The 27748-nt window shown below is 46.7% G+C and overlaps 1 protein-coding gene across 1 annotated transcript in view; it reads left to right on the forward strand.

Moving 5' to 3' along the window:
* Window positions 1-60: 60 nt before the first annotated feature.
* The window catches only part of LOC119396301 (protein still life, isoform SIF type 1), a 263129-nt gene continuing 235441 nt past the window's right edge, over window positions 61-27748 (forward strand). The window contains exon 1 of the mRNA XM_049417036.1: window positions 61-358. The gene's annotated coding sequence lies outside the window, so the exon portion shown is untranslated. The remainder of the gene's footprint in view (window positions 359-27748) is intronic.

Consider the following 27748-nt stretch of genomic DNA (forward strand, 5'->3'; position numbering starts at 1 on the left):
TGTGCTCGCGGGGATCGCGGGAAGCTGAGCGCCGCTCCTCCCGGCATCTTAGCGGGCCCTTTCCTAGCTCCGACGGGGCTCTCCCCCCTTCAGTGATGGAAACCTAGCCCACAGCTCGTACGAGCGCGCGCGCTCGCCAAAAAAACTCGTCGAAGTCGAAGAAAAAGACCTCCGCGAGCGGGTTCTTCGGGAGGACCGGAGGAGCTTTTTGACAAGCTCGCCGGCCTCGGGACTTGTGGGCGACGGTCGCCGATGTGGCGGCGGACGTGCCAAGAACGGGCGCGCTCCGCTCGGCCCCGTTCGGCCCGATGAAGGCCGAGACCGCGCTACTGTGCCCGGCGACCCACGGCAAGCGAAGGTGAGTGACGCCGTGAGGGCCATCTTCCAAGGTGCCCGCGTCGTCGGGATCGCCTCTCTTCACCGGAGGCCCGGGATCAATCCCCTTTTTGGTGTTGGTGGTGTGCGGAGTGCAACCGTCGCACGCGGTGATCGGTACCGACAAGTTCTTCGGTTCTGCCGTGATACGAAATATACGGGCCGAAACCTCCAGCCACTGGTGTTACGGGGTCTCGAACGAGTGTTGGTCAGATTGAAAGTGCGGCTTGTTTAAGGATTCCCGCTTCCCGTTGTGTGGAATAGGTTTTTCTTCACGTAACGCGCGCGCGCGGCACAACGTTACGCAAGTAGGCCTAGCACGTCGCAGTACCACGCCGCATGCGGTTCACTGGCCTATCTGGTCCGACGCCGGTTCCTTACCTGTCGTGGATGCAGGTTTTCCCGCGCGTCGCGATTTCCCGTTTCGAGTTCGGCGCTAACTTTCGTTAAACCCAGACTCTCGCTTGCGAATTATTCGGGGTGAGAGGGAGGATGTTCTCGTATCCCGGGGAAGCAGCAAATGTGTGCAGTGTATCGACGTCGATACCGCGTGTGGCCTCCACTGCGGTCTTTTTCACTCTGCCAATGGCTCCGCACCGTAAAAACGCACTTCGCGAAAATGATCCGATCTCTGTCACTGCGCTACTGCTAAAGAGAGATGCGCCGTGAAATGGTCGAACGAGCAACCGCAGAACTGTCGGCATGGTCTTTCTTTTTTTTCTTTACCGACCTTTCCCAACGATGCGCCTGTCTAGGCGGCGTTTTGCATGGTTCTGCAGCCGCGCGGCGCAAATGGCGTGGACCTGAACTTCCCGAATACTCTTGCCGCGTTAGCGATTCGACCGTCGACAGCGGAATTCACTGGTAGTAGCTGTGCGCAGGGCTCGCCTCTTGAATGGTTGACGATGAAGCGGTTTTGCAGCAGATGTCCGCCGTCGCCGGTCACCGACGGTGTTAACTGACAGCGACCGGTTAGGCTTAAGGGGCGGCACGGGTCGCATCGTGACATTGCAGTGCATTGCATGACGTGTGCTCCTGGGTGGAGATGCGTTTTCGTCCGTTGAATCGTGAATAGTCGCTCGCGTGCTTCGGATCTGTGCCTTGCGTTTCGTGCTCGGTGAAAGGTAATAGGAAAGCGTGTTGTTTTCTTAGTAGATTGATTGGTACGTTTTGACGTCTTGCTCTTTTTGGAGAATAAAAAAAGCTAGTAATCGCATATCTCGAATGCGGTTTTTCTGCTTGACGGCAATTGTGTGTTCATTGTGCGTCAACGCGCGGCATTGCCTTACTTTTCTTGGGGACAGCGATTTGTCTTGCAGCTGGGATGCTTGTATTGCGATGACTCAGCCAATCAAGTGAAGCTGATCAAATGAACCATCACGTGTGCGGAGTCCGCTGTCTTCGCCTTTTCCTCAGCCATTGATCGCTGCATTTAACGGCTTGTTCTTAAGCAGGTTTTTTGATATTGCAGCATCGTACTCTTCGAAAATTATAGAACGTATGCGAGTTTAAGCCCCACTTGCTAAGGACGCTGAGATACACCAATTTGTTCGTTTCCTTCGTACACGTGCAATCGCATCGTCAATGTTTGACGTACAAGGAGGTCGAAACTTGCATGGTCTGTTGCAACATGTACATGAACTACGTGATTGAATTGGACAAGTGGGCCGTATCGCCGCTATGTGATTGTGACTGTGTGATTATGACAAATAAGCATTGCAGGATGGAAACATGGGCAGGTGGGTAGGTCGTGAATGTAAGAACAGTGCAGCATACATGGACTAACGAAGAACACGTACACACCGCTTTTCTTTGTGCGTCTTCTTCGCTAGTCCTTGTCCGTTGACCTGTTCTTACATTTTTAACAGTACTGCGTAGTAAAGGAAACCTTAAAGTCGCTTTTGTTTTAATGCATGTCATAACTGTTGTGATTAGCGCAGATACGCCTTCTGCTGTGACATTTCAGCCTGATGCTCATGTTGACGAGCCCGGCACCACGGCTTCAGTGTACATTACTTTAGGTTTATTTACCTTATATTACAAAAATAAGGTATGCGGTTCTCACTTTACATGACCTTATAAGGCGCGAAATAACCCTCTGCGTGTTAATTCGCGGTTCCTCATTGATTACTCTGCGAAAATTCGCTTGAACAAACCCTCATGAACTCGGTCTTAAAGGGACATTAAACTGAAACATTAAATAAGTTTAGACAGATAAATTATCCTTTCAGAACTCTGTTGTCACTAGTTTCGTGAACATAGGTTAATTTTTAGAAGGAATTGTCACAGTCTCATGTCTGAATTCCGCGCCGAAACTTCAGCACGTGAACGTCAGTGTGACGTCACGAATTTTAAAGTCATAGCGTATTTTGGTCGCATCGGTTCAATGAAATCTTCTGAAACTTGCTCTGTTATGACTTCGGTAAGTTATAATTAAGACAATGTAAATAATTTTTTAAGCGACAAACGATTGCGTAAGCCCTAACCGATGCCGTTAAAATATATCACGTTATGGCGAGCTGGTGCAAGAACTTCAAGGTGACGTCGCCACCTCTATTTTCCTTTTGCACATTTTCTCACTTACCAAGCGTCTTCTCGCGGTGAGAGTGGCGCTTTTTGGTATTGGGAAATTGTAACTTACTAATACGAGAAAAATCATTTTTCTCTTGTGTGTCCCCTTTGAGGTTGAAAAGGAAAGAATCTTGACTCGAACTGAACACAATTATCATAAAGGTCAGAGCAAAGTTAACACGCTTTCAGAAACGTAACGTAACGGCAAGATTGTAAGTTAACCACTCCGCAGTCGACCTGTCCTGTTGTGATTGTAATGTTTTCATGCAAATATCATTCATTATATGTTCCACTGTATCTCAACAAAACTTTGTCGAATGCATAGGCGAGAGTCAACGAAAATACAGCAGTATGTCCGAAACGACTTTTGTAAAAGTTGGCCTGTTACTGCATACGCTAACTATGGAAGCACATGAATCACGTCTGAAGCCACACTCCACTGGAGAAATTACGTTACGTTTACATGTTGACAATGTTGCTTACAATAAGATTCAAGTGCCGTATATCATCATCAGCCTGTCTACGCCCACAGCAGGGCAAAGGCCTCTCATGTTCCGCCAATCAACCCGGTCTTGTGCTTTCTGCTGCCACATTATACCTACAAACTTCTTAATCTCATCTACCCACCTAATTTTCTGTCTCCCCCTCACGCGTTTGCCATCTCTTGGAATCCTGCCGACGTGCTACGTACCCGGCCCATATCCATTTCTTCTCGATTTCAACTATGATATCCTTAACCCCCGTTTGTTCCCTGACCCACTCTGCTCTCTTCCTGTCTCTTAAGGTTACACCTACCATTGTCGTATATAGCTCCGCCTATAGAAGGGAGACTTTCGTAAATGTTTGTTTTTTCATATTTCTCGCGCAAGAGTCCGCCCTTTCACGATGCCACGGCGCATGCGCACTTCCCCTAGCGGAAATGTCGTGAAAGGCATCTTGATCTCGGAGGCTTTCGTTCTGGCGACACCGGTTATCCCGTCTCCTGCCAAAACGGCAGAGGCCAGCACAGGAAAATGAAAAAAGCGGATTGACTGCTGCTCTTTTCTTGACATCAAAGGAATTGCGCGACGAAAACACGGACAGAAGAAGACAAGTACAAACACAGCGCAAACAACAGCTCTTTTCTGTTCTCATCGTCACAGTGGCCTTGTCCGTCCGCGCAGAACGACCTTCACATGCGCAAAAAAAAAGAAAAAAAAAGTGGAATCAATGCTCAATAGCTGCCGACGGCACGCGGTAGGATTTCCACCTCATACTTTAACAAGTAGCGCAATAAACAAGGACACAAGAAGGAACAGGACGGCAAGACGAGCGCCAAGTTCAAATTTTGAAGCTCGAACTTCGAAAAGTTTGAAGTTAGCGTTCGTCTGGTCCTCCCTGTTCTTTGTGTCCTTGTTTATTGCGCTACTTGTCAAAGTATGAATTCCCACAAACTCGCATAAATTCCAGTTTTTGTAAAGTTTTTTTTTTTAAATAAGTATAACATACTGCCTCCGGTGATCGGCCGACTTTGCTACGACACAGCTGGCTGCAGGATCCGCGCGGGAAATTACGTCACGTTTACATGTTGACAATGTTGCTTACAATAAGATTCAAGTGTCGCATATAGCTCCGCCTATGGAAAGGAGACCTTCGCAAAATGTTTTTTTTCTTTTTCGTATTTCTCGCGCAAGAATCCACCCTTTCACGATGCCACTGCGCATGCGCACTTCCCCTAGCGGAAATGTCCCGGAACGACATTTCCGCTAATGAAGCGCGGGAAGTGACCGTAGGCCACGGCGGCTGCATTTTCGATGGAGGCGAAAATGTTTGAGGCCCGTGTACTTAGCTTTAGGTGCACGTTAAAGAACCCCAGGTGGTCGAAATTTCCGGAGCCCTCCACTACGGCGTCTCTCATAATCATATCGTGGTTTTGGGACGTGAAACCCCAGATATTATTATTATTATTATTATTATTATTATTATTATTATTATTATTATTATTATTATTATTATTATTATTATTATTATTATTATTATGTGGTGCAGGGGTAGAATGCCCGCTTCCCGCTCAAAAGGCGCGGTTTCTAATCGCAGCTGTAGATGGTGGGTTTTTATTCTTAGTGTCACCTTTTATAGCTGTATTGGTTTTCCTTTGTTTCTTAAAACTAGCTTCAGTTGCTACGCGTTGCTTCAAAAAGTAACGCAAAAGTACCGTAACGGCGGGATTCCAACCCGCGTACTCACGATCCGAAGGCGAACATCGTAACCACTCGGCTATCCAGGCACGCAAGCAGAGCATAACATAGCCTTGTATATTATAGTATAGCAAGCGGGTTGGAAAGGGAAATGAGGATGAGGAGGAGGGGAGAGAGTAAAGCATATCATAGAAAGATAGAAATAGAGAGAAAGAAAGGGAAGAAAGAGATAGTGAGAGAGAAAGAAAGACAAGATATACAAAAATAAGATAAAGAACGAAAAAGAAAAAAAGAGGTAGGAAAAACAGAGAGAAAGAGAAAGAAAGAGAAAAAATAAACAGAAACAAGGAAGGCCGCCCAGTTCCGCTGTTCGTTCAGGCTTGGCACCACTAGTGCGTGGCTGTCTTAAGTTTTTTTTCTAAACACAACAGCAGCAACAATAAAACACAATAAACACCTAGTTACTCGGGCAGCCGTAAATGTGCCAGAATAAGTATGTTCTCTAAGGGACAGCTTACCATTCTCCTATAGCATAGAGAGCGCATGTACTCTAAATCATCCCATTTTTTTTTCTAAACAAGCACAGTTCATGTTCTTTTAACAATGATCTTTACGGACAAATGCATACAACTCTCCCATAGTAGAGTACGTAAATCTAAATCTGAAACGCGAAAACTGAACGTCGACGTCAACACGAGAGATGCAAAACGTCATCACGACATCACAGGCCACCAAAATTTGTGACGTTATCATCACGTCACTTAACGTGACGTCACATGATTACGTCGCTTGGGCATAGGTGGGCCGGTCCCGGAAGCACCATACAAGCTTCCAGTGGCTCCGATCCCGGAGACGGTGCAAAACCACGTTAAGTGCAGAAAGCTTTCAGAAACGGGAGGGAGTCGGCTGAGCAGAAAAAGATGGTTTTCGCCTTCGAGTCGTCTTAGACAAATGCATAACGGACTGTGTGACCTTAAAGGGACACTAAAGAGAAACAATGAATCGGTTTAAATCGATAAATTGGGCTCTGAGAACTCTAGTGTCGTTAATTTCGCCATCATAGGTTTATTAAAAGAAGAGAAAATCAAGTTCAAAGTTTCATTTTTAAATTTCGCGCCGAAATCTCCCCGCGTGACGTCACGGATTTCAAAGTATTTTGGCGCCATTGGCTCAACGAAATTACCCCAAACTTCGTATGTTAAGTCAACGGCCCCCTCAGAGGACAATGTACTTCATTTTTACCGATTAGGAACTACGTAGTCCCTAGTAGGCGCCGTCAAAACATGTGACGTCACGGCGAATGGTGCGTAAACTGGCGTCATCACCCACATTTTGTTTTTGCGCGTTTTCTCGCTTACTAAGCGTCTTCTCGCAGTAAGCTTGGTGTTTTTGGTATCGTGTAAGAGTACTTTACTAACATGAGAGAAATCATTTTGCTCTTTAGTGTCCCTTTAATTCACGTCGCCATATACAAAAAATACGTAAGCGTTCCTTTAACAGCGCAAGGTGGCGGCGGCTATGTGTCAAGTAAAATCGTCCATACAGCCGGAGCAGCGTGCCCACAGTTTGCACGGTTTTAGTCTCTCTCTGTCCGTTCACGTGTAGGCTATTAGTTGCACGTGCAGCATAGATAACACTGACACATCGAGTCCGCGACTTGTGCCATCAGCGTTAAAATTATGTTTTGAAGCTTTACATGCCAGACGAGCATGATCCGATTATGAGGCATGCCGCGCTGTGCGGGTAAAACTCCGGAATAATTTTGACCAACGGAGTTTTTTTTTTTAATTAAATATATATAAGGAGAGATTGGTGACAATGCATGGCGCTGGCTACTCCTATTGCATAACAGTTGCCATCGCAAAGCAGCGGACAAGCACAAAACTGTAACATAAACGAACACTCACGAACTTTTAATCCCAGTTATTCGATACAAACACGTGTCCTCTCAAGAGAATAGTTCACAAAACACAAATATTTGTTCCTTTACTCAGTGCACGGTATATATACACAAAATGTATTGTATTCCGCCCACATCGGCATGGGGCCTCCAGGACCTGGTATCGAACCCGCGCCCTCGGTCGAGCTCATGCTGCACGTGCGTATTTTCATAATCACTGAGTTACTGCGGCGTGGTAGCGGTGAAACTTCCTTCGGTAAAGAATGCTGAAAAGCATAAAAACGGAGTTGTATATATACTACAGAAGGCTAGCTTGCCCGTAGTTGCCGGTGATGCTGACCCAGGCTAACATAACGTAACCCAGTGTAACCTAACGCCGACGCCATTCAGAGGGGGCGAGCGGCTGCTGGCGATTTACGCGGTACCGACATCGGTTCGCAGCCGTCCATGAGTTCCAGTTCTTAGAAGCTGCGCGGAAACTCGCCGCGAGTTTTGATATGCAAGCCCGCATAAGGGGAAGCTTACTCGTCCGTTAATTAGCTTCAGGATTATGGAAGCTCGGCAGAAGACACGCAGTGCGCTATGCGGGTCACGTACGTTAGAACTCTGCAGTGGCTAGCCGACCGGCGATATAGATGCAAGCAGTTCAGCGTTTCGCCGTTAAGATGATTGTTTGTGCTCCTTAGATGGTCTTAGTGGAGCTGCACGAACGCCGCCGTCTTAGGCGCGTAATCTTTGTTACGCGAGTCTGGTGCGCACGGCTACAGAACTACCGATTTGTGTTCGAAGCCCAGCTTTGAATGACGAGAGTTTTGCTGTTATGACAGCGCATAGCCAACACTTAACCAAAATTAGATAACAATAGGCAATATTAGCCATCGTTTGACTAGCACATAGCCGGTAACGTCTAGCACTATAGGTAGGTGTAAAGACATACCTTTACTCCCTTTTGGAGAAAGGGGTGTTGCGATTACTGAAAGCACCAACTGCGAGCGTGTTTTAGTTTGTGGAAATGGTATTCTTTTTCCAAGGGTACGTGTCATATTTACAGTAAAACACCCATATGGCGGAGTAAATCGGTTTACAGTGCGCCCCGTAAAATGATGAAAGACTGGGCGAGTTGGTTAATGTTCATATTTAAAGCAGCTGAGAAGCTGAAAAGACGAGAGCACAAGACAAAGAAGACAACAGGACAGGGCGCTGCACAAACAACCGACAGGTTGACAAAAAAAAACATGATTCTTGCATCTCAGTTCCATCCATCAGCCTAATAGACCGTGAGATCGCCCTTATTGAACATTTTGGCACATAATGGTTAGTGGCAAGCGTCAGTTCAGGCGTTTTCCTGTGGTCTTCTTTGTACTTTAACTCCTGCCTTTTGCACTGCTTTGCCCTTAGGGTTTTGCCCTAAACCACTCCGAGTTCAAAGACGAGAGATTGATTTCTTTCTAGCCTTCACTACCCTTCCTATAGGCGCTATTTTCTTCTCGCCACTTATTTCTCCATAAAACACGTGGACAATGTCAGCACTAAGCGTTGAGCCTATTAGGATTTCACACGTTTGTGCTACACGCTCTTATCTCCACTTGCGCAGTAGAAAACGCACAAAACGAGGTGAAATCAGTTGATCGCGCACGATAGTCATTCCAGACAAGGCAGAACGGGCGTGCGAATGCATGGCAAGGCATGGCAAGGCGTGCCAAGGCATGGCAAGGCATGGCAAGGCATGGCAATGCATGGCAAGGCATGCAGGGTAGGAGACAATTTACGACTGATATCCCTCGTGTCTGGACCAATCGAGAGCTTATTTCCTCATGACGTCACTTGAACGGACCGCTGGCGTCATGAATTGTGCCGAAAAGACGGGAAACGCCAGGTGAGAGAATAACGAGCTCGTTCTTTGTATTTTCAGAGGTTAATTTAGGGGCCCTTTAAATATAAACTGCGCACACGCACACACAGGGGTTCAAAGATCCGCTTCACTTGCGGGAATGGAAACGCGGGTACATAGTGGGAAGAGGGAGTCTGGAAACACAAGAGCGGCTTGGCCGACCAACGGCTCTACGCTCACGGTGCGCGCGCGCGCGAGCGAGTTCCTTGATTGGTCCTCGGGGGGCGGACATTGTCGGCCGCTCCAGAAGGAGCGGTTAGTGAAAGTTTTTTTTTGTCTTCCCCTCTTCTCGAAGGAGCCCGTCGTTTTAGCCCGATTGTTCCAGTCGATGAGGTGTTCAATGAACACGCGTCGTCCCGAATAAGCGTCGTAAAAAAAGAAAAAAAAACGAGGAACAGGGAAACGGAAGTAGATGTGTGGAGAACAGTGAGAAAGAGGGAAGCGGAGGGGGAGAGGTAGATAAAGGGCGCGGGTGGGGGGGGGGGGGGGAGAGAAGAGGGATGGAAGAACTGAAAATAAGCAAAAGGAACGAAACCGGCGTTACCGTTCGCTCGCTCGGGCCTTTCGTTTTCCAATCCCAACACTCCCTGTCGTCCAACCCGCCTTCCTTGTCCCTCACACATCTCTCGCATCCGCCGTCAAAATGAGAGAGAGAGAGAGAGAGAGAGAGAGAGATCTAAGCGTCGCCTCTACATGAGGCGCTCGTTAGTACCGGCTGTCAGCCATGTGTGCCAGCGTAGATGCTTCACCCAAAAGTCCTCACGTCGGCTGAGGGTTCTTTTTCTTTGTCGTGCTGAGCTCCGAAAAATTAACGTCATTTCTTGTCGCTACTGCCTTCTAAACACTGCTTCTTCGTCGATCGACGAGACGATGAAGTGCGCGCGTCACTCTTCGTGCAGCTCGCACTGCTGACGAGCTTGGTTCGGGTGTGACACACGCGCAGAGGCAACAATACACGTAGCTCGCAAGCATTCGCAAGCGTAGGTACACACACACGCACGCGTATGGAGTGGTTCCGCGATAGAAATGCCCACTTCGTGCTGTCTTCTTATTCACGCGCACTTCTTTTCCCCTCATCTCCCACAACATCTTCCACGCCTACATCGCCATTTGTGCGTACTTGAATTGAGAGTTTCATTTCCCGAAGTATGCGAGACACTGAAGCCGCAAAGCGATCGTTCGCGCATTGTTGCTATTATACGAAGTGGGACTGTTCTTTTGGTGAGTCTCTCTTTCTTGCTTTCGCTATTTTTGTGCAATCACGTCGCTACAAATTCTAGCAGCCAGCCGATACAGTTGTTTTTCGACCAAAAGCGGTCATTTGCAACCGTTTGCAACCGGTCGCTTTGCGCCTTTAGGCAGCGTTCACACCGGCGACCGATGTTTATAACCGGCGACCGCGACGTGCCTTTCGTCCAAAGCCTTTGCTTTCGTCAAACCTGCCCTCTCTTCAGTTTGCGTCTATTTCGTCTCAAGCACAACTGTTAGGTTTCGCCGCTCATAAGTCGAAACTGCAGACGGGACGGCGCGGCACTGTACGTCGTACAAAGCTTCTTTTTCGGCTCCCTCTCTGCGTGGTCTTTGACTGTGCAATTATCAACGGAAGGCAAACTGCAGGGAGCAGCTCGATCCCACGATGGCCAGCATGGGTTGCGGTCAAGCGACCGTTCTCAGAGGTCGGCAGCCCGAATGTGTGGGAAAATGAGGAGGACATCCCCTGCTCTATGCCGTCGCTCGAGGCGACAGTATGCGTGACCCCAACAACGACCGACATGTGCTTTCGCAACAATGCGAGGTCGAATGCGTGGGAGGCAGGGTCACGCAGACGCCTTTTCTTTCCCGGAACCGTTTAACGACTGGCGCCGCGGGTTCAACTCGATGAGTATGGGAAAATGGCGTGAATGCACCAGGGCTAAGATACAGGTGTTTTGACCGTGAGAATCCCTGAGAGCGTGGGATAAGGAGAGGGAGAGCCATGATGGGAAAGAGTGCCAAAACGCCTGTCTGCACTGTAAAGACACTGCTGTCGAGATTAGGGACAGCCCAGTAGGGAGTGGCTTAATCTGAGGATAAACGGATTGGATAAGGGAATGTCGAGGCGGACCACCAGTGGCCACCTCCCCTTTTCTTTGTTTACCGCAAGGTACTTAAGACTGGACGGAATTCGTTTCCCTTCAGTCTAGGCTGTAATCACTTAACTGATAGATCAGTAAGACTCCGTACGATGCAACTTTCGTCTGGGCCGTAACCACTTGGTGGTCGAACAGTGAGACTCGGTTCTTCGTATGTAGTAACAGTGTTCTAGGCTCTAACTTAAGAAAAGTTAAGTAGAAGAGTAAGATCCTGTTGATGTCTATGTTATCATCAGTGTGCTTCGGCAAGATGTACATATGACTGTAAATATTTCGCTGCAATATACCTTCAATTTTTATTACCTCCAACCTGCCTCCTGCTTCATCGACGTCGATCATCTCCTTGACGGGACTTCAATCCACATCAAGGAGAAAACGAACAAGGAAAAACATAACTACAACCATAGCCACGTAAAATAACCCTCAACGTTTTGCCACATGTACTTCGACGTCACGTCGTGCTCCTGATTGGATAGCTGGCATTAGCTGCTGGTTGGTTCGGCAGCTTTGCGACTCCAGTTGCGGAGCTGGGGAATCGGTCAGTGAGCCACTTCATGGAAACGGTTGCTTTTCGACCAAAAGCGACTATTTGCGACCCTTCTCTTCGCGACGAGCTTGGTTGCGCGACCTCTGTTAAATCTCGTTCACACCTGCGGCAAGCACCCGTCGCGTGACCAAGTAGCCGCAAAGCGATTGGTCCCAAGTGGTCGCAAATGACCGCTTTGGTCGCAAAGCGACAGCTTTGGCTCGGACGTTCGCTGCTAGATTTTTCAGACGCGCTACTGCAGTCGCAAACCTCTGAACCAATCAGATGCGCAGGAACAGGACGTCAGGTTATCTTACTGGGCGGTAGCAATGCGTGCAGACGTGAATTCTGCGTGGCGACGGGTGTAGGTAGCACGCTGGCGTGGTAATGAACATCGGGTTGCCTCGAGTCGCTTTTTGGCCGGCAGTCGCAGATGTGAATGACCCTTTAATGTGCTCGAACATTCGCGATCACCTCGGACGTGCGACCTTTTAGAGTCAGCGGTGTGTGAACGCGCCCTAAGACCTATACAAGACGACGTCACGCCGAGGGGCACTTCGTGTTGGCCGGCCTTCCATAGGAATGGATGACGCGGAAAGAAGGAAGGAATAACGGTATCTAGCGACGGGAGAACAACCGGGGCCGCCGCGGTCGCTCGTCTCTCCGTGTGCCGAAGTGCAGCAACGGCATCGCGACGCGAAACGAAACCGTGCTCCCTCTCTCTCTTTTTCTCTCTCTCACACTCTCTCGTCTCAGCAACGACGGTGCTCGTGTTTGCCGTTGCTAAAGCGCTCCGGCCGCTGGCACTATACCACCCCGTCGCTCCTCGCTCGCCGCCTGCCTCAAATATTCAAGGCATTCGGGCGTTTTTTTGGCCTCCTCTACGGGTCCGCTTATGTATATTTAAAATTTTGGTGCCGCCTCGCCCGTTCGCTCGCTCGCTCCCTGTCCGGCCATTCTTCTTTTGTCTTTCAAAACAGCAAAGCAGTAACGCAGAATAAATAAAAAAAGAAGATGCTTGTTTCTCTTTTTTTATGATGTTCCATTCGGGCGCTTCCATCTTCCACCTGCACCCCCCATCCAACTCCCCCACATCTCCTTTCTTTTTGTCTTTCGCAACCTTCTTCCTCTTTCGTTTATCGTATTTTAGGACACGTCGTCGCAGCATTTCTTTCTTTCTTTCTTTCTTTCTTTCTTTCTTTCTTTCTTTCTTTCTTTCTTTCTTTCTTTCTTTCTTTCTTTCTTTCTTTCTTTCTTTCTTTCTTTCTTTCTTTCTTTCTTTCTTTGTCTTTTATTCAAGCACGCTTCCGCCCAGTCGATAGACGTGCTCGCTTCACCCTGCCTTATTTCCTCGCTGTGTTTCCATTCTTCTGTCCTTTCATCGCCCCCATCCCCCTCTTCCTTTCTTTTTTTTTTCCCCGTTATCCTTGCGCGTACTTCGCTAGCTGTACGTGTTGCGTGGTTTTTTTTTGCGCGTGTTTGTTTGTGTGCTTGTCTGCGTCGTCGTTCCTATAGTAGAATGCGGGACGAGCGAGTTGCCGCGCTAAATATTACAGGCGCGGGAGAAGCGGCGGCAGCGTCGACGGTCGGCGACGCTCGGATAATAGGTTGAGTGAATAAGGCATTCTCTCCTCGGCAGCGGGGACTCGGTGCCGGCGCGCCAGCATCGTCGGCAAGCCTGTTTGCTGCGTGTATGCGACGCGGCGATAGGTGCATGGGCGCGTCTTTTGTTCTTGTTATTTCTTTTTGTCGTTTGCATCTCGGCGCGTTATTTTTCCGCGCGAGCTGTTAAACCTTAGTTTTTTCTTTTTTTTTTATTCGCGCTGGCCGCAAAGCGAAGTTCATTTTAGAGCAGTGTGGAATACGGGAGTTGAATCCGAACCCCCGAGAAAAGGAAATTGACAACTACACGTTTTTTAGCACGACGGCACAAGGAAATCCATGCTTCTCGGAGAGGAAGCTTAACTTAGTTGCCGAAAAATTCGTACTGGTCCGGGGATCGAACCCGGGACCAACGCCTTTCCGAGGCGGTCGCTCTACCAGCTGAGCTAACCAGGAATCTAGCAATCGGGTGGTTGTCAATTCACCTTTCATAACCCCTCCGCCACCTTGCGGGATTCCGCAGAATCGATTTGCAGTCAAAGCCCAACTTTCTCATCCCATCCTCTCGCGACTGAAAACGGTAAAGTTTACGCGGTAACCAATGTAACTGCGATTACGTGAAAGCAGCATGACGCAGAAGCCTCGCTACGTATCAATTGCTGCTATTATTATTATTATTATTATTATTATTATTATTATTATTATTATTATTATTATTATTATTATTATTATTATTATTATTATTATTATTATTATTATTATTATTATTATTATTATTATTATAAAAAAACAAAGCAGCCTTCTTTGTCTACCGTGATGGTCTTGCTTGGGTCGGTTGGACAGTCGTAGTCCCCTCGAAGAGTGGGCGCTCCTTAAATTAAGGAAAAAAAAAAAAAACGCCAGTCGTTACGATTTTTTTCTCTTTAAAAAATTCTGACAGTATGCGGTGGGATGATTAAGGGGCTATGGCACCGAATAATGTTAAGGATTCGTGCATTTGAAATCCGATGGGGCGCTATACAAAAGCACTCGTGTTCCCTAGAATGCCGGGTAAACATTTCGTCATTGGATTTTGAAGGTGGACATACTGTTGTTTACAAGCAGACTGTTATGAAGGTTGGGTGAAAAGGTTTTCTGATTTTATGTAAGCGAATAGAAGACGGCTAGAGTAAATCACTCGCACCATAATTCAAGCGAAGAGCATTGTATCGAAGGAGCTAGGACCAAATAGAGGTTATCCTCCTCCCAAGCCGTGCTTTCAAGCGAAGCTTTTATGAGTTGCAGATTTCTATGGCGCAGGCCTCATAGTTCGCGAAAAACAGGAATGCGAGTGTATACATATGCGGCCCTCGAAGGCGCGCAGGTCACATGCGTATTTCTATGCGGCCTTTTCGGATAATTGATGCTCTCTCAGTCGCGGGCTTGTCGGTGATCAGCCATTTCTGATATGGCACTTTGATCTTTTATCGAGGTGACTTGTTATTTCACGTTGCTACATTTGATTGCTGCCTTACATTGTTGCACCGAATTGTTTCACACATGACCGTCGTTGTTGCCTATAACAAAAGAAATGTTGCGCTGTTAAGGACCTGCATAAAGATGCAACCTCCTGCATGGAGGAAGGAAAAGTTAGGAGGGAGCATTGTGCGATGAGAAATAAATAAATAAATAAATAAATAAATAAATAAATAAATAAATAAATAAATAAATAAATAAATAAATAAATAAATAAATAAATAAATAAATAAATAGTAGGTAAGGCGCGCAGAGACCAAGCTTCGCTTGTCCCCAGTTCCCCGATAATGGAAGGGCTCTTAATTAAAAAAAAAATTCTTTGCCAGCGCTAGGGACTAATCTCCGCCTTCCGCTATCCTTCGCTTGCGCGGAATAGATCACTGAGGCCACGCCCTTATTTTTTTTGTCGGGTCGATCTTTACGTCACCAGGGGGTGTCACAAACACGGCCGCTCGCGTTTTCTCCTTTGGTGCAAATGCTAAGAAGCCAATCAGGTCGATTGCACGAGTGACGTCGCAAAACCATGCTACGCCATAAATGCAGGGCAAGCTGGAAAATAAGTGTGGTGGAGTCTCTCTGATCTGTATCGACGCGAATATATGAAACATTGTAATAAATTATGCATTTTACGCACCGCGCTAAAATCGGTCTGTTAATGGCCCAAATGAACTACGGTACCTTGTCAATGGGTTTGTACACAATAATCTAAACCCTTTCGGGATCAGTTTAAATATTTCATAGTAAAGTCTGGTAAACCGCCTAGATGATTCACAGTGCTTCGAGAAACCTTGCAATTCAATTGAAAATCATTGCGAAGTTTCGTCTCGCACTCAGTCCTCACAGTTCTCAGTGCACGTTTTAACGCGATAGCGTTGAAGAGCTCGTTCTGCAGAAATTCCAGTGTCGGTGTCGGTGTCGCTAGTTGTGAGCGAAAAATCGTCATCTTGTCTGTGACTGAAAAAATAAATAATAAAAAAATCTTAGGTTCTAGTGAGAATCGAACCCAGGCCGTCTGCGTGGCAAGCATAGTGTGCCTCGATGTGTGCGCCCGCGCATCAAGGCACCCTAGGCAAGCAGGTACCACAGAGTCACTCCATTGCTTGGAACTACACTGAAATGAACTTTAATGCTTCACAAACATACGCGTCCTGTGTACAAGGTGTCACAGTACGAGATGTAATATCGCAGTAAAACGGGGTACAAGCGCATATTGCCAGCGGGCGTCACACCATGTGAACTGCATAACGAGTTGGTGGTTTAAAGCCGGCCACCCATTACAAAAGGCAAACACATTACTGCGCGTATTCTTAGGAACACGTAGTGGGTGCATCGCAACTTCGAAAAAATGTATCAGGCGCGTAATTGTTCCTGGTTTAAAGCATGCCACTCATTACAAAGGGCATACACATTAGTGTGCGCATTCTATTACACACACGTAGTGGGTACACTGCTGTCATAAAAATGCTGTTAAAGAGGGCGGAAACCCTTGCCTTTACTATAGGTATGTCGAGTGTGCGTGTATGTGCGTGTGTGAGACCGGGCGACTGAACATAATCACAAGCGAAATAGAGCACGATGAGGACAGTGCCGGATATTGCTATCGCGTTCAACTCTTAAAGGCGAAGCTTGAGCGTCCCCCAATTTTTCTATGTATGCGTTTACGTACATCGGCTTAAGTTTTTGTTGTTATTATTTTTTTAAAGATCCCGATGAGTTAACTGCGCAGGTGCGATTGCGGTGTTCAGTGTAAAATGAACGCAGCGGAACGCAGCGAAATAGAGGCGTTTTAGCTAGCGACACGCTAGCTATCGCCTCTATAATGAAAAACGTCGCAGAAGTTGGCTTCTCCGCGCAAAGACTCGTAGTGCGGCAGAGCACGATTTACAGGCACACGTACGGACGACCGCGAAGCCGCGCTGAGGTTCGCAATTCACCAGTCGGCGCGCGCGCACTCGTCGCGTTTTTGAGCGAGAAAAGGCTGATTATACAGCCCCTCCGTAAAATACAAGGTTTGTTTTCTATTATGCGATGGTGTATAACGCATTTACATTATTGCGCTGGGCTATTGCACCGTGTGTACTTTGTCTAACGCTTTTTCCAAACGACCTTTAACAACAACAACAACAACAACAACAACAACAACAACAACAACAACAACAACAACAACAACAACAACAACAACAACAACAACAACAACAACAACAACAACAACAACAACAAAATAACGGCTTTCTATTTTTATAACAATAAAGTTCAGTCGGTGTTCATTAAATTTCACTGCGCCATGGGTAGGCGTAGGCTTGCTTTTCAAAACTCTCCTTAATACACGAAGAAGGACACTTAGTGAAGGGATGAATGGGGCTAGTTGATACACGTTCATGTCGAATTACGCTTAGTATAACACTGAAATACTATGAAAGAACAACGTCCACCTGCGTCCACTTGTTCTCTCGTCGTCTGTACGTGTTACACTAAGCGCAATTAGCATGAAGAAATGCAGTTATTAAGTTACATGTTCCTAACAATGATAAACAGCCTTCATGAAAATATCACGTTGTGGCTTTGAAACCAGCAATTGTTGGAAACTTAGGACGCTAACCAATAGGGATAAGTTGAGGAAAGGTTCTAGGCGTTTACGCGTCCTGTTAACCTTAAGCGTCATAATTTGTCTGAAGCACTGTTACCGGGAAATAAAAAAGCAAGTGCGCCTGCCATTATTTGCTGCGTCATTTCTCGTCGTCGCTTTCAAAACGAACATCGAGCCGATATAAATAACTCTGAAGACACTGACGGTTGCGGAGCATCGTTTATTTCGCGCTGTAAGTTTTGGATATATGGGGTCAGCGACTTGTGTCCACATGTATAGGCGTGCGCGAATATTCCAATGGGTTTCTATTCCAATAGCAAAGGGCGTGTTTGTGGCGTCTTCTCGTCCCACAACAATAATTCTCTCGCATGCTTTTTCTTGCGTTATTCCCGCTATCGTAGGCTAGCGGTGGCTACTGCTCGCTACTCTTGGCTAATGGTTATCGTTAGATGTCGGTTCTTATAACATTGTAATGAAATATATCTGTACTAGCATGCACATGTTTCACATCTACCGAATGCTTCGCGCACTACAACAGTTCATCTTACGGAATTTCGCCGCGAGCATTTTTTATATTCACTTCGAATACGCCATTCAACATCACCCATTTACGTCTGAGACATACATGGATCGCACGTACACATCATGATACACACGATACACATTCATGCTCGCATGACTGCGGTTATAGCTACAAAGTGCGGAAATGCATTCCACCGAAATGTGGTCCATACGACACTGGCTCTCTGCTTTGAATACTAGAAAATTCGTCAAACGTCGTGGTTCCCTGTTTGCTTCAGTTGTTTCTATACTGTGGCATCTAAGGTTGTGACGACGTACTCTTTTGCGCCCGTGTAATCTCGGAGGCCTACGGTCTGCTTACTTGAAGGACTGATTTGTCTTGTTCTACATCTTATTTTCTTTATCTATATATTTAGGAAATGAACGAGGTAGTTAGTCCAACTTTTTATTAATATATTTGGCATTCATCGGTTTCTGTAAGGCGCGGGAAGGGTGGAGGGAGGTTCTTTTTTTTTTGTCATATACGCATTTAACTTGTAAGCGGATAAACTTAGCCAAGACGGATGCTAGGGCGAGTTGGCTCATGCTTGCGAAAGATTTTAACAGCGCAAAAACACAGAACACCCAGGAAGACACACGGACGCAGCGCTAAGTCTGTGTCTTCTTATCCCACTAACCGCGTGCGTGTGCGCGCGTGCGTGAGCGCGTGTATGTTTGTGTGTGTGTTCGCGGCGCTCGGTGAATGTACGTGGCGGACTCGAAGATGACTGCTCATAAAATTTTTCATAAGCGAATAAACGTTAACAAACTTACGCGAATTTTATTAAATAGACTTTTTCTATTCTCTCATCCATAAAAGTTGTCTGTTTAAACAGAAGTAAAGTCTGACTGTCTGTCGTTTCGATAGGAGGACCTATCTTTTGTCGAAAGGCGCGTCGCCATCCTTATCGGCTTAGTTTTGGAGGGTTAGTGGTTGACGTCGCGGGGTGACGTCCACCACTGACCACTGTAGTGCGGTTGACTGGCTGTGAAAACACTGAAACGGTAAAAGGGTTGTGGCTCTTATTCTTCTTCTTCCGTATTGCTGGCCGCTATGCATGAGCACATGACGACGCCTCGACCAGGATGAAACAAGCACGCGTTACAGTCTAGAAAAATGCAAAACGCATTTAGAACGAGTTTGACGGCAGTGCGAAAGTAACGCCACGGGTTTTTTTCTTCCTTGCACGTCTCCCACGAGACGGCTTTACGCGTAGCCGCTGGGCTTTGCGGAGAAGCGCAACTTGAACATTTCGTGAGCCGAGCGAGAATTGCTAAGGGAGGAGGGTAGGAAAGAGACCGTGAGGATGCAAAGAGCGGTGCTCGCTAGAGTTCCCGGATGACCCATCCCGAGATGCAATAGCGCGTCTCCTGACTCAGCCATGAACCGAATGACCGGGGCAGGCGCTGCGGTGGGGTGTTGATGTACCCACTGCGAATTGAGAAACGAAAAAAAAAATTTTTTTTCAAGTTTATAGCGGAGCTGTGACGACATCTCTATATGCCCACGGAAGGAGAGGCCGTGCATACCAATGTTCGTCGAAAAAGGAAGTCACCTGATGTTTTTTTTTGTTTTTTATCTCTTCCTCAATTGAGGCTGTGCGCAGTGCTGGCTACATTTACTTTGTTGGCTACTTTGAGCCTAGTGTGCCACCTCCTGTACTTCTGTCGCTGTTTTCGTGATGCTCTGTATGAAATCCAATCACGATAAGGTCCCATCGGGCCTTGGTACGTTGCGCATCGGAGGCAAACCGTGCGAATTTGAGCAAAGAAGAATGTGGGACGCGATGTCTTCCGGCACGCATTGTCCAGTGCTAGAGGCCAGATGATAAAGTGCACCTGAGAGAGAAAGAGAGCGAGAGAGAGAGCTCCATTTTGCATACGTTGGCAGCGGCAGAGACAGTCTAGCGTTTCGATGGTGGAACTCAGCGCTGCGCTAACGAAGCCTACCAGGTGCTGTTCCGCTGGTAAGGTGGGGTGTTGACTATGCTGTGGTGGGGTGTTCATGTCGGCTATGTGGTTTAGTCAGCCACATAGCCGACGGAATGAAAGGAAGATCAGTGATAGAGAAGACAAGGGAGGGAGCTGGCAGATAGCGCGGAGAGCAGTCAGTTGAAAAGAATATGCGAGGAATCAGAGTGCCGCAATATATTCATTATGGCGCGGAGGCTCATCGGCAAGTGAGCAAAGAATGGGAAGTCGCGTAGGGGATAGTAACGTATGTGTTTGGAACTGACGGAAGAGTGCGCTGTGGTAACCAACAGTACCGTTGGTGGTGACGAGGTAGATGTGGTTGAGGAGAAGGAAAGACCCGACGGACAAGACAGTATAAGGTTAAGAAGAAAGGCTTTGTAGCATGGGGTGCATGGGGCTTGCCCAGAAATATCGGAACCCTCGAGCAAAGTATCCCAGGTGAACACGATAGTCTGTTCTTTTCCTGACATTTTCTACGTGACCAGGGACGAATCGCAGTTGCAATGCGTGTCGCATCGCGCTATGCCTACCCAACGGCGGCTAACATTCTTTCGCGTTTCTAACGTAACGTGAAGTTCTCTGATAACCTAAGTGTTTTGTTTTTGCAAACCGATCCGTGCGTTGTATCACGCGCTGCAAGCTTTACGGGCGGATGGACTCGGGGCTGAAATCTAATCAAGCAAACAGTCATTCCCCTTTCAAGTTCAGCGCTTGCTTACGTTGATACAAAAAAAATAAAATAAAGAAGTGCATTGCGCGAGCAATAAAACCTCGTGACACCGGCAATTTCTCGGCCGGCACGCGAGAGTTGCAGCCATGGCGTCTTTTCCGTTCCGCCCCGGTAGACTGCACCGTCGACCGAGAACCTGCGCAAGCTGCCGCTTGTTTATTATTTCTTCTTTCCTCGGGCGGGCCATTACTAAGGTGTACCTGGCTCCTTTTGTTTGCCCCCCGGTTCGTCATTTACATTTCGAACAGGTCAGCGAAACACAACAAATGCGCTGTTTATTCGACAAACCGCGCGGTTCGGCGGCGCGGCTCCGTCGCCAGAAAGCGCTGTGTCTGCGGCGGCGCTGCAGTCGCTGTCTCCGTTCGTCGTCTGCTAGAGGCGGCGCTCGCTCCCGCTGTCTGCTCCGGCTCCTCATCTTCACCGCTCGGCGCGGCCCGGCGAAAGAAGTAATGAATAAAAGCAAGGCAAGAAAACATAGCCGGCATCTCCACCCTTCCCTCGTGCCTCCCACCTAGGGCCCGGGACTCTCTTTGTGTCTTATATGTTCCATCGCGTCGCAGCTAGCCTCCTTTTTGTCTGTGTGCGCGTTGCGCGCCTTCAGTGTTTGCTCTCGATTTCTTTCTTTTTCCTCTTTCTCCGGCGCGCGCCACCGGCCGCTTCTTGCGTTTTTTTCTTCTGCTCTCTTCTCAGCGCAGGTCTGCCTGCCATCTTGCGTCGTCCTCGTCCTCGACTTGTCCTCCTTTTTTCTTTCCTTCTCTCTCTTTCTCTCACAGGCGCATCGTCCTCTATAAGTCCCACCTAGCTTTCACCCCGAAAGTCGCTCGCTCGCTCTCTCCACTTCCTCTCCTCCTATCCGCGCACCACCTCAATGGCGTTGCGGCCCATACGCGTAGCGGAGTAGCTCTTCTTCCTTCTCGAAGCCGTTGGAAGCAGCCGTGCCTTCTTCTCCCGTGCCGGCAAACGCGGCGCGCGCGTGCGTGTGCTCGTGTGTGTGTGTGTGTGTGTGTGTGTTCGCGGTGCTCGGTGGATGGACGTGGTGGACTCGAAGACGACGGCTCAATGCCGCCTCGGCCGTCGTGATGGCTAGCGGGTGGGCAGCGGCGGCGCTGCTATGCCGTGCTATACGACGCGATGTGCCTCGCCTGTCAAGTAGTAGCCGGTGGCGCGAGTGACTCCTACTACGGGGACGGCCTGCGCTGCCGCCCGTTGTTGGTACGAGCGAGGGATATGATGAGGCCGCTCGCTGTTTCCGTCGGCGTCGCTGCTTCATCATCATCTTGCGCTTCTTCTTCTTCTCCTCTCTGCTCATCGTCTCGTTTCAGGTGAGCTTCCGAGATAGGAGAGGCGCGAGTCGCATGTGGACGAGAAGCGCTGCTTTTTTATGAGTTGCGTCAGTAGGACGTGTTGCTGCGGTTATAGTCGGCTCGTACTTGCGGAGCTGGGAAGCGCAGCTACTGGGGCAGGTTCGACGAAGATGACACGATACATTGAGTCGAGATGGCCGTTATTTTTGGACTTCGGTGCGTGATGCGACTCTCGCGACTTACTCCCTTCGTGCGTGTACGCTACAATGCTAATAAACCTTAGTTGCGAGTTCGCCATCGCTTATATCGCGTCTTCTTTTTAATTTTTTAACGTCTTTAAGGAGATGTTTGTGCCTAGGTGTGGCTCCGGTTACTCCTTTTCTATTGCATAATAGTTTTGCATCCTGAACTTGTCAAAAAAAAAAAAAGATTACGCATGAATGGGCATTCACATTCACATTCCTAATCCCGGTACTAGAGTATAATTGACCACGGCACAACGATGTTCACACGTCATCAATGTTCACACGCCAGAAACGTCCACGCTTTACGGAGGAGTTCATCTATAGGTGATCACACAACAGTCCACAACAGTCACTGGGCACTTGCCCACACTTGAATAAAGCTGTCATGAAACAAATGCGTCGGTTGCGCGCTTTTCAATTCCTAGCTTCTTTTTTTTATTTTTAGAAATTAAAACGCGCGCGAGGCAGAGGAAATGAGTGAGCGGTCGAGGGAGAAAAAGGCGTGACGTAACGACGGAAAAGTGCCCCCAATTCTTCTTCGCTTTCGAAACCGTTTTTTTTTTCCGCTCCGCCGTGTCATTTCCATTCCCTTCAAAGTATCTTTTTTTTTTCTCTGAGCTCTGGTGTGAGAGGCGCGCTTCTTTGATGGGCAAAGGCGGCAGAGATCATGTCTGTGACGTACGAGTGGTCATTTCGGGATCCCTTCTTTTTCGAGTTTCGTTTGTACTGAAGTTTTGAAAGCTACTCTGGTGACTGAGCCCACACATTTGAGTGGGCCGCCCAACTTTCAAGAAAAGAAAAGCTGAACTTATGCGTTGGAAGGGCCGAAGTGGCAATTTGAAATTCGCGAGGGAAGTGTGAAAATAGATAAGTCGACCCGTTAGAGAAGGCGCGACAGCAAGCGCCGTAACGAAGCTGACTTCCACGCTGACTTACAGAGGAGTTTGATTTGGTTTTTAATGAAAAAAGTCTCACGATTGCTCGTGTATTTTCCTAAGACGTCTCGAATGCGAAAGCCATGTTCTTTTTCTTCTCAGTCGACAGAGAGAATGCAATAGTAACAAACGTAGCCCGCAGGTATAGAACCGAATACGTGTAAATCTCCGTTTACTGGAGTTTTATTATGCAGGCGCACACGTCGATGTTCGCAGTATCTACTAGGCGTAATGTGGGATAAAGTAATTATTGTAATATTATTACCTCGACGAGGTGGCGCACCAACTTCGGACGTAAACTCCGAGCCAAAATGAGGCATTTGACTCTTTTTTTCTGTGTCCTGACTTGCCACGTATATGACTCGCTTTAAAGAGACACGTGAACTCCCTTTGGAAGTGATTATACTCTCTTAGCGGTGTCGTGAGACTCCCTTTTTTCGAGAGTGAACGTGATTCTTTAAAGAGAGTCACATACGTGGCACGTAAGCACTCACGAAAAAGTCAAATGACTCTTTTTTTCTTTCTTATAGTGTAAGGGAGCGGTGAGTAAAACAAATATATGATTATTAGTTGCTAGTAATTACGATAATTATCGTCGATGGCGTACTTAAATACGGAAGCACTTAGAATGGTGACGATGGAGGTGGTTAGATGCTTTCATTTTCTGGCCGTCTTCGGCACGAATGAATCGGCAAACAGATTAGTGTGACGAAATGAGAGTGTTATGACGATTATTAGTACGACGGTATAAATAGGATGGCTCACTAAGAAGTTCATTTCTTGTTGCAAGTTAAAAAGAAAAAGACGTTATAAAACAATTACACCATGAACGTTTTAGGAGAAACGAGCCATTGAAAAGTGTTACATGGTTTCATTATTTTTTTTTCGTCCAGCGTCACGATGTATCTTGATTCACTCGTGTCATTTATAAGTGATGAAAGTCTTACTATTTTTTTCTTACATTTATACAATTGTTTTAGGAGGGTCTGCATTGTTTGCTCGTGTATACCAGAGCAATCGATCCGGCATCACAACTAGACGATTAATCTACACACAAGCGGCGCGGCAAACGCTTGCCTTAATCTTAATTAATGAATGCGAAACGCTGAAAATTGCTGTCGTTCAACTAAAAGCGATTACGTTGACTCTTCTTTTGCGGAAAGAGCGAAATAAGGTGAATGATGCTTACGGCAATTTAACGTAGCAAGAAAAAAAGAACGAGTTCTTTAATTTCGATAGCCTGCGAGAGCACCCAGAGGGTGAAAAAAGAACGAATCGAAGCATTTTTATAGGAGCCACGCTTCATTAATTTCTGGTTAAATAATTTATTAAGCGTCATTAACGTCTCCTTTAAAGGACGAGGAGCGTTTCCTCGTCCTCTAGCTTGCTTGAATGTTTTGTATTTTCGTTTTTAGTTACGCGTTGTGTCTGTGCTCTCTCAGACTTTACGATTGCAATCCAAGCAACTTTTCTTTTTGCTCGGGTTTAATGCTGTTAGCAGGCAGACTACAGCTTTTAGATCTGTAAGAGCTGGATCAGGATGTAAAAGGTGTATCAGTCTGACCCCTCTCAGTTCTGCGCAGATGTGTGTGTGTGTGCCCTTATGCGTTATGTAACTGTCGGTGTGTTTTTACTTTCTTGAGCAACATCCAGGATTGCGGTCTTGAGGAAGCCGCACACGAAGAATCCGGACTAATTTTCAATCAATCAATCAATCAATCAATCAATCAATCAATCAATCAATCAATCAATCAATCAATCAATCAATCAATCAATCAATCAATCAATCAATCAATCAATCAATCAATCAATCAATCAATCAATCAATCAATCAATCAATCAATCAATCAATCAATCAATCGCAACTACCGGTATTAGCCGTAGCAAGTTATCGTTGCTGAACAACAAGAAAAACAACAACAACAATGAACACAGCGAGAAGATCGAGCTTATGAAGCAACACTTCAAGAACAATATTTCTTGCGTCCGGATATCAACTTTCCTTCTTGGCAACTCGTATCGGCTTCAGTCAAATTGTACATCAAGGAAACAGAAAAAAAAATCAGCGATACACTACCTTAACGCAAAGTTATATGTAAGTGCATAAAAACTCTCTGTATGGACTCTTTCCACGGTAATCTATGTGACCGCCTCGTAAGTGTTGTACTCTTTCCTTAGACTCTGTCCATTCTTTATACACAAGAGATTGTATATGTACATAGTGTCTCTAATTATTTTTTCTTTTCTTATTCTTTTAGTCTTTCTAGTTTTTCTCGTTTATTTTTGTTTTTCTTCAATACTAATATCATGTTAACGGGATAGCCGGCTCTAACGTTGACTACCTCCCCATGTTTTTCATATAAACAACAACAACAACAACAACAACAACAACAACAACAACAACAAGCACTGCGCTGTCCAAGAAAATTGGCGGAGGGATGAATGCACGACAAGATTTGCGCTTGCTGTGCAACAGTTTGTTCTCTGTTCTTTCTTTTCACTGCTTGCTTATGCACGGCAAGTGAGTAACCTTTAATGAAGTGCCTAATAAGGGTGAGTGACAAATATTTATGACGATATTATTCTAAGAGAGCTTTATCCACACAGAACCATACCGACGTTTTGGGCCGAGCCTTGCTTGCCCAACGCCAGCCAACACAAGCCTCACAGACAGACATGCACCGTCATTCCCATGATGGCACAGAGCCAGTTAGGAAACAGACGGTAGCACCGCATTTTCTTCTAGGTAAAAGTGTAACAAAATTTATTAAGGATGTGCGAACATTAGAAAATTTTGAAAATCGAATAGGAAATAGTGTCCTAGTTGATTCGGTCTTTGAATCAAATATCCGATATTTGCAAGTACGAAAAATGTTTTTTTTTTTCGAATCAGCTTACGCATATTTCAATACGTCAACTGCACCGAAATAAACAAAGAGTGGTGCAAAAACACGATACATTTCACCTTTAAGGGCATATAGTATACATAAGTATAAAACATGAGAGCTTACGTAACGCAGCAGACTATAGTTCGCTCAGGGAGTCAGACTTTAACCGCTTTACAACCACCATTCGCACTCTCCGAAGTGTTATGTGCATGCCATGAATCGGCGCATTTGCTCCCGATTCTACATTGGTGATTTTCAACGCTGAAATTAGAAACACGAATGTGTGATGATCGTTATATAAGTGTTTGTAGAAAAACGGATGTTCAATGTTCAAAAACTATTCGGAATAAAGTATTCGATTTTTGTACGATTCGCTTCCGGCACTATCGAATTCGTATTCGATTCGGTCTCAGATATCGCCATTCTCACATCCCCATGCTAGTTTTCGCTGGAACCTTAAGTACTTTTTCTCGGCTAATGTAACTACGTGTACATTATCAGTTAAAGGCTCGTCGTTACTACCTAAGACATTGCGTTTCGCTGAGCAGAAATGTCAGAGTCTCCGACGAAACTTGCTAGGACGTTCAAGTTTCCTCCCTAAAACCAACGACACAAACGTGTGCGTCTTTATGTGAAAGTGAACTATCCGAAAGACTCGACAAGTGCCTGACGTCACGAAAATGAGTAAGTGCTATTGGATGGAGCTTTACGCAAATTCTCTGCGGGAGTGACAGGCTGTAGGCGGGACTGACATTTGTCTTAGGTTGTTACCGACTATAAACATTTGTGCGTCACCGAGAGGCAGGCAGCCAGAGCTGCTTTACACTCCTTCGTGCAACGCACGACGAGAACGCCGAGCGCTGATTGGCTGCCGTTAAGTGATACAAGCTGAACTTGGCGTCCGTAGGCGCGGCTACGCGTTCGCTTGTGCTTCCCCGTGGTTTCGGTTTCGCGTGATCCAACCGAGAAGGTTTAAAAAAGAAAAACCTCATTTGCTCCAACCCGAGATCACCTGCAAATTCAGCGTGCCGCAGTTTCACGGGCGATCGCGTTTCTCGAGATACAAAAGCCGATATAGCTATTGCAAAGACCTGGGTTCAATTTCGCAATTACGACGGATCTGATGAACTTATTATCTGAGAAGTTAATGAACACATGTTTGATTTCAGTTTGCCTTTCTGGTCTTCTTCCATCAACATTCCGTATAGCAGGGTATGGTGAATATATTTAAGTAGAATTAGAACTGATGATTGAGTTCGTTGGATTTGGTTGATGGCGGAAGTTAGGGGGGTAGCCAGAAATTTTTTCCGGAAAGAGGGGGTGGGGGTAGTCTCGTGTACTTGTATGTATGCGGGTGAGTATACACATGCGAAATTGGAATATTTCGGGGAAGTGTTGACCCCCCGCCCTTCCTGGTAACGCTAGTGGTCTCTGTGTTTGCGTTATTTTATAACCGCCACCACGCACCAAACTGTTGGGCTAGTGGGACGACTCCAGGAGACAAATATTCTGGGTAGATGCAAGAGCTGCATAGTTTAGCTTTAGAAGCATTGTTTACAAAGAAATAACGGCTCACTTTGTATCAACCAGGCTTCAAGGGGCTTTCATTCTCCTGAATGCTAATTTTTGCGTACTGCTCTTCGATGTTGTGAGGCCTTATTTCGCGGTTTTCTGCGGCGTTTTCATGATGCGGCGCTGCGCATGCGCTACGAAGAGTATATATCGGAGGGTGTTTTCACCTTACACAGTTGTTAGTGGTGGCCTGTCCTTGTCTGCGTCGTCTTTTTGTAGCCTTTTTATTAGCCCTAAATCAACACTGTCATGCGGTGACTATT

The sequence above is a fragment of the Rhipicephalus sanguineus genome, chromosome 6 (genome assembly GCF_013339695.2).
Source record: "Rhipicephalus sanguineus isolate Rsan-2018 chromosome 6, BIME_Rsan_1.4, whole genome shotgun sequence".
Taxonomy (NCBI): domain Eukaryota; kingdom Metazoa; phylum Arthropoda; class Arachnida; order Ixodida; family Ixodidae; genus Rhipicephalus; species Rhipicephalus sanguineus.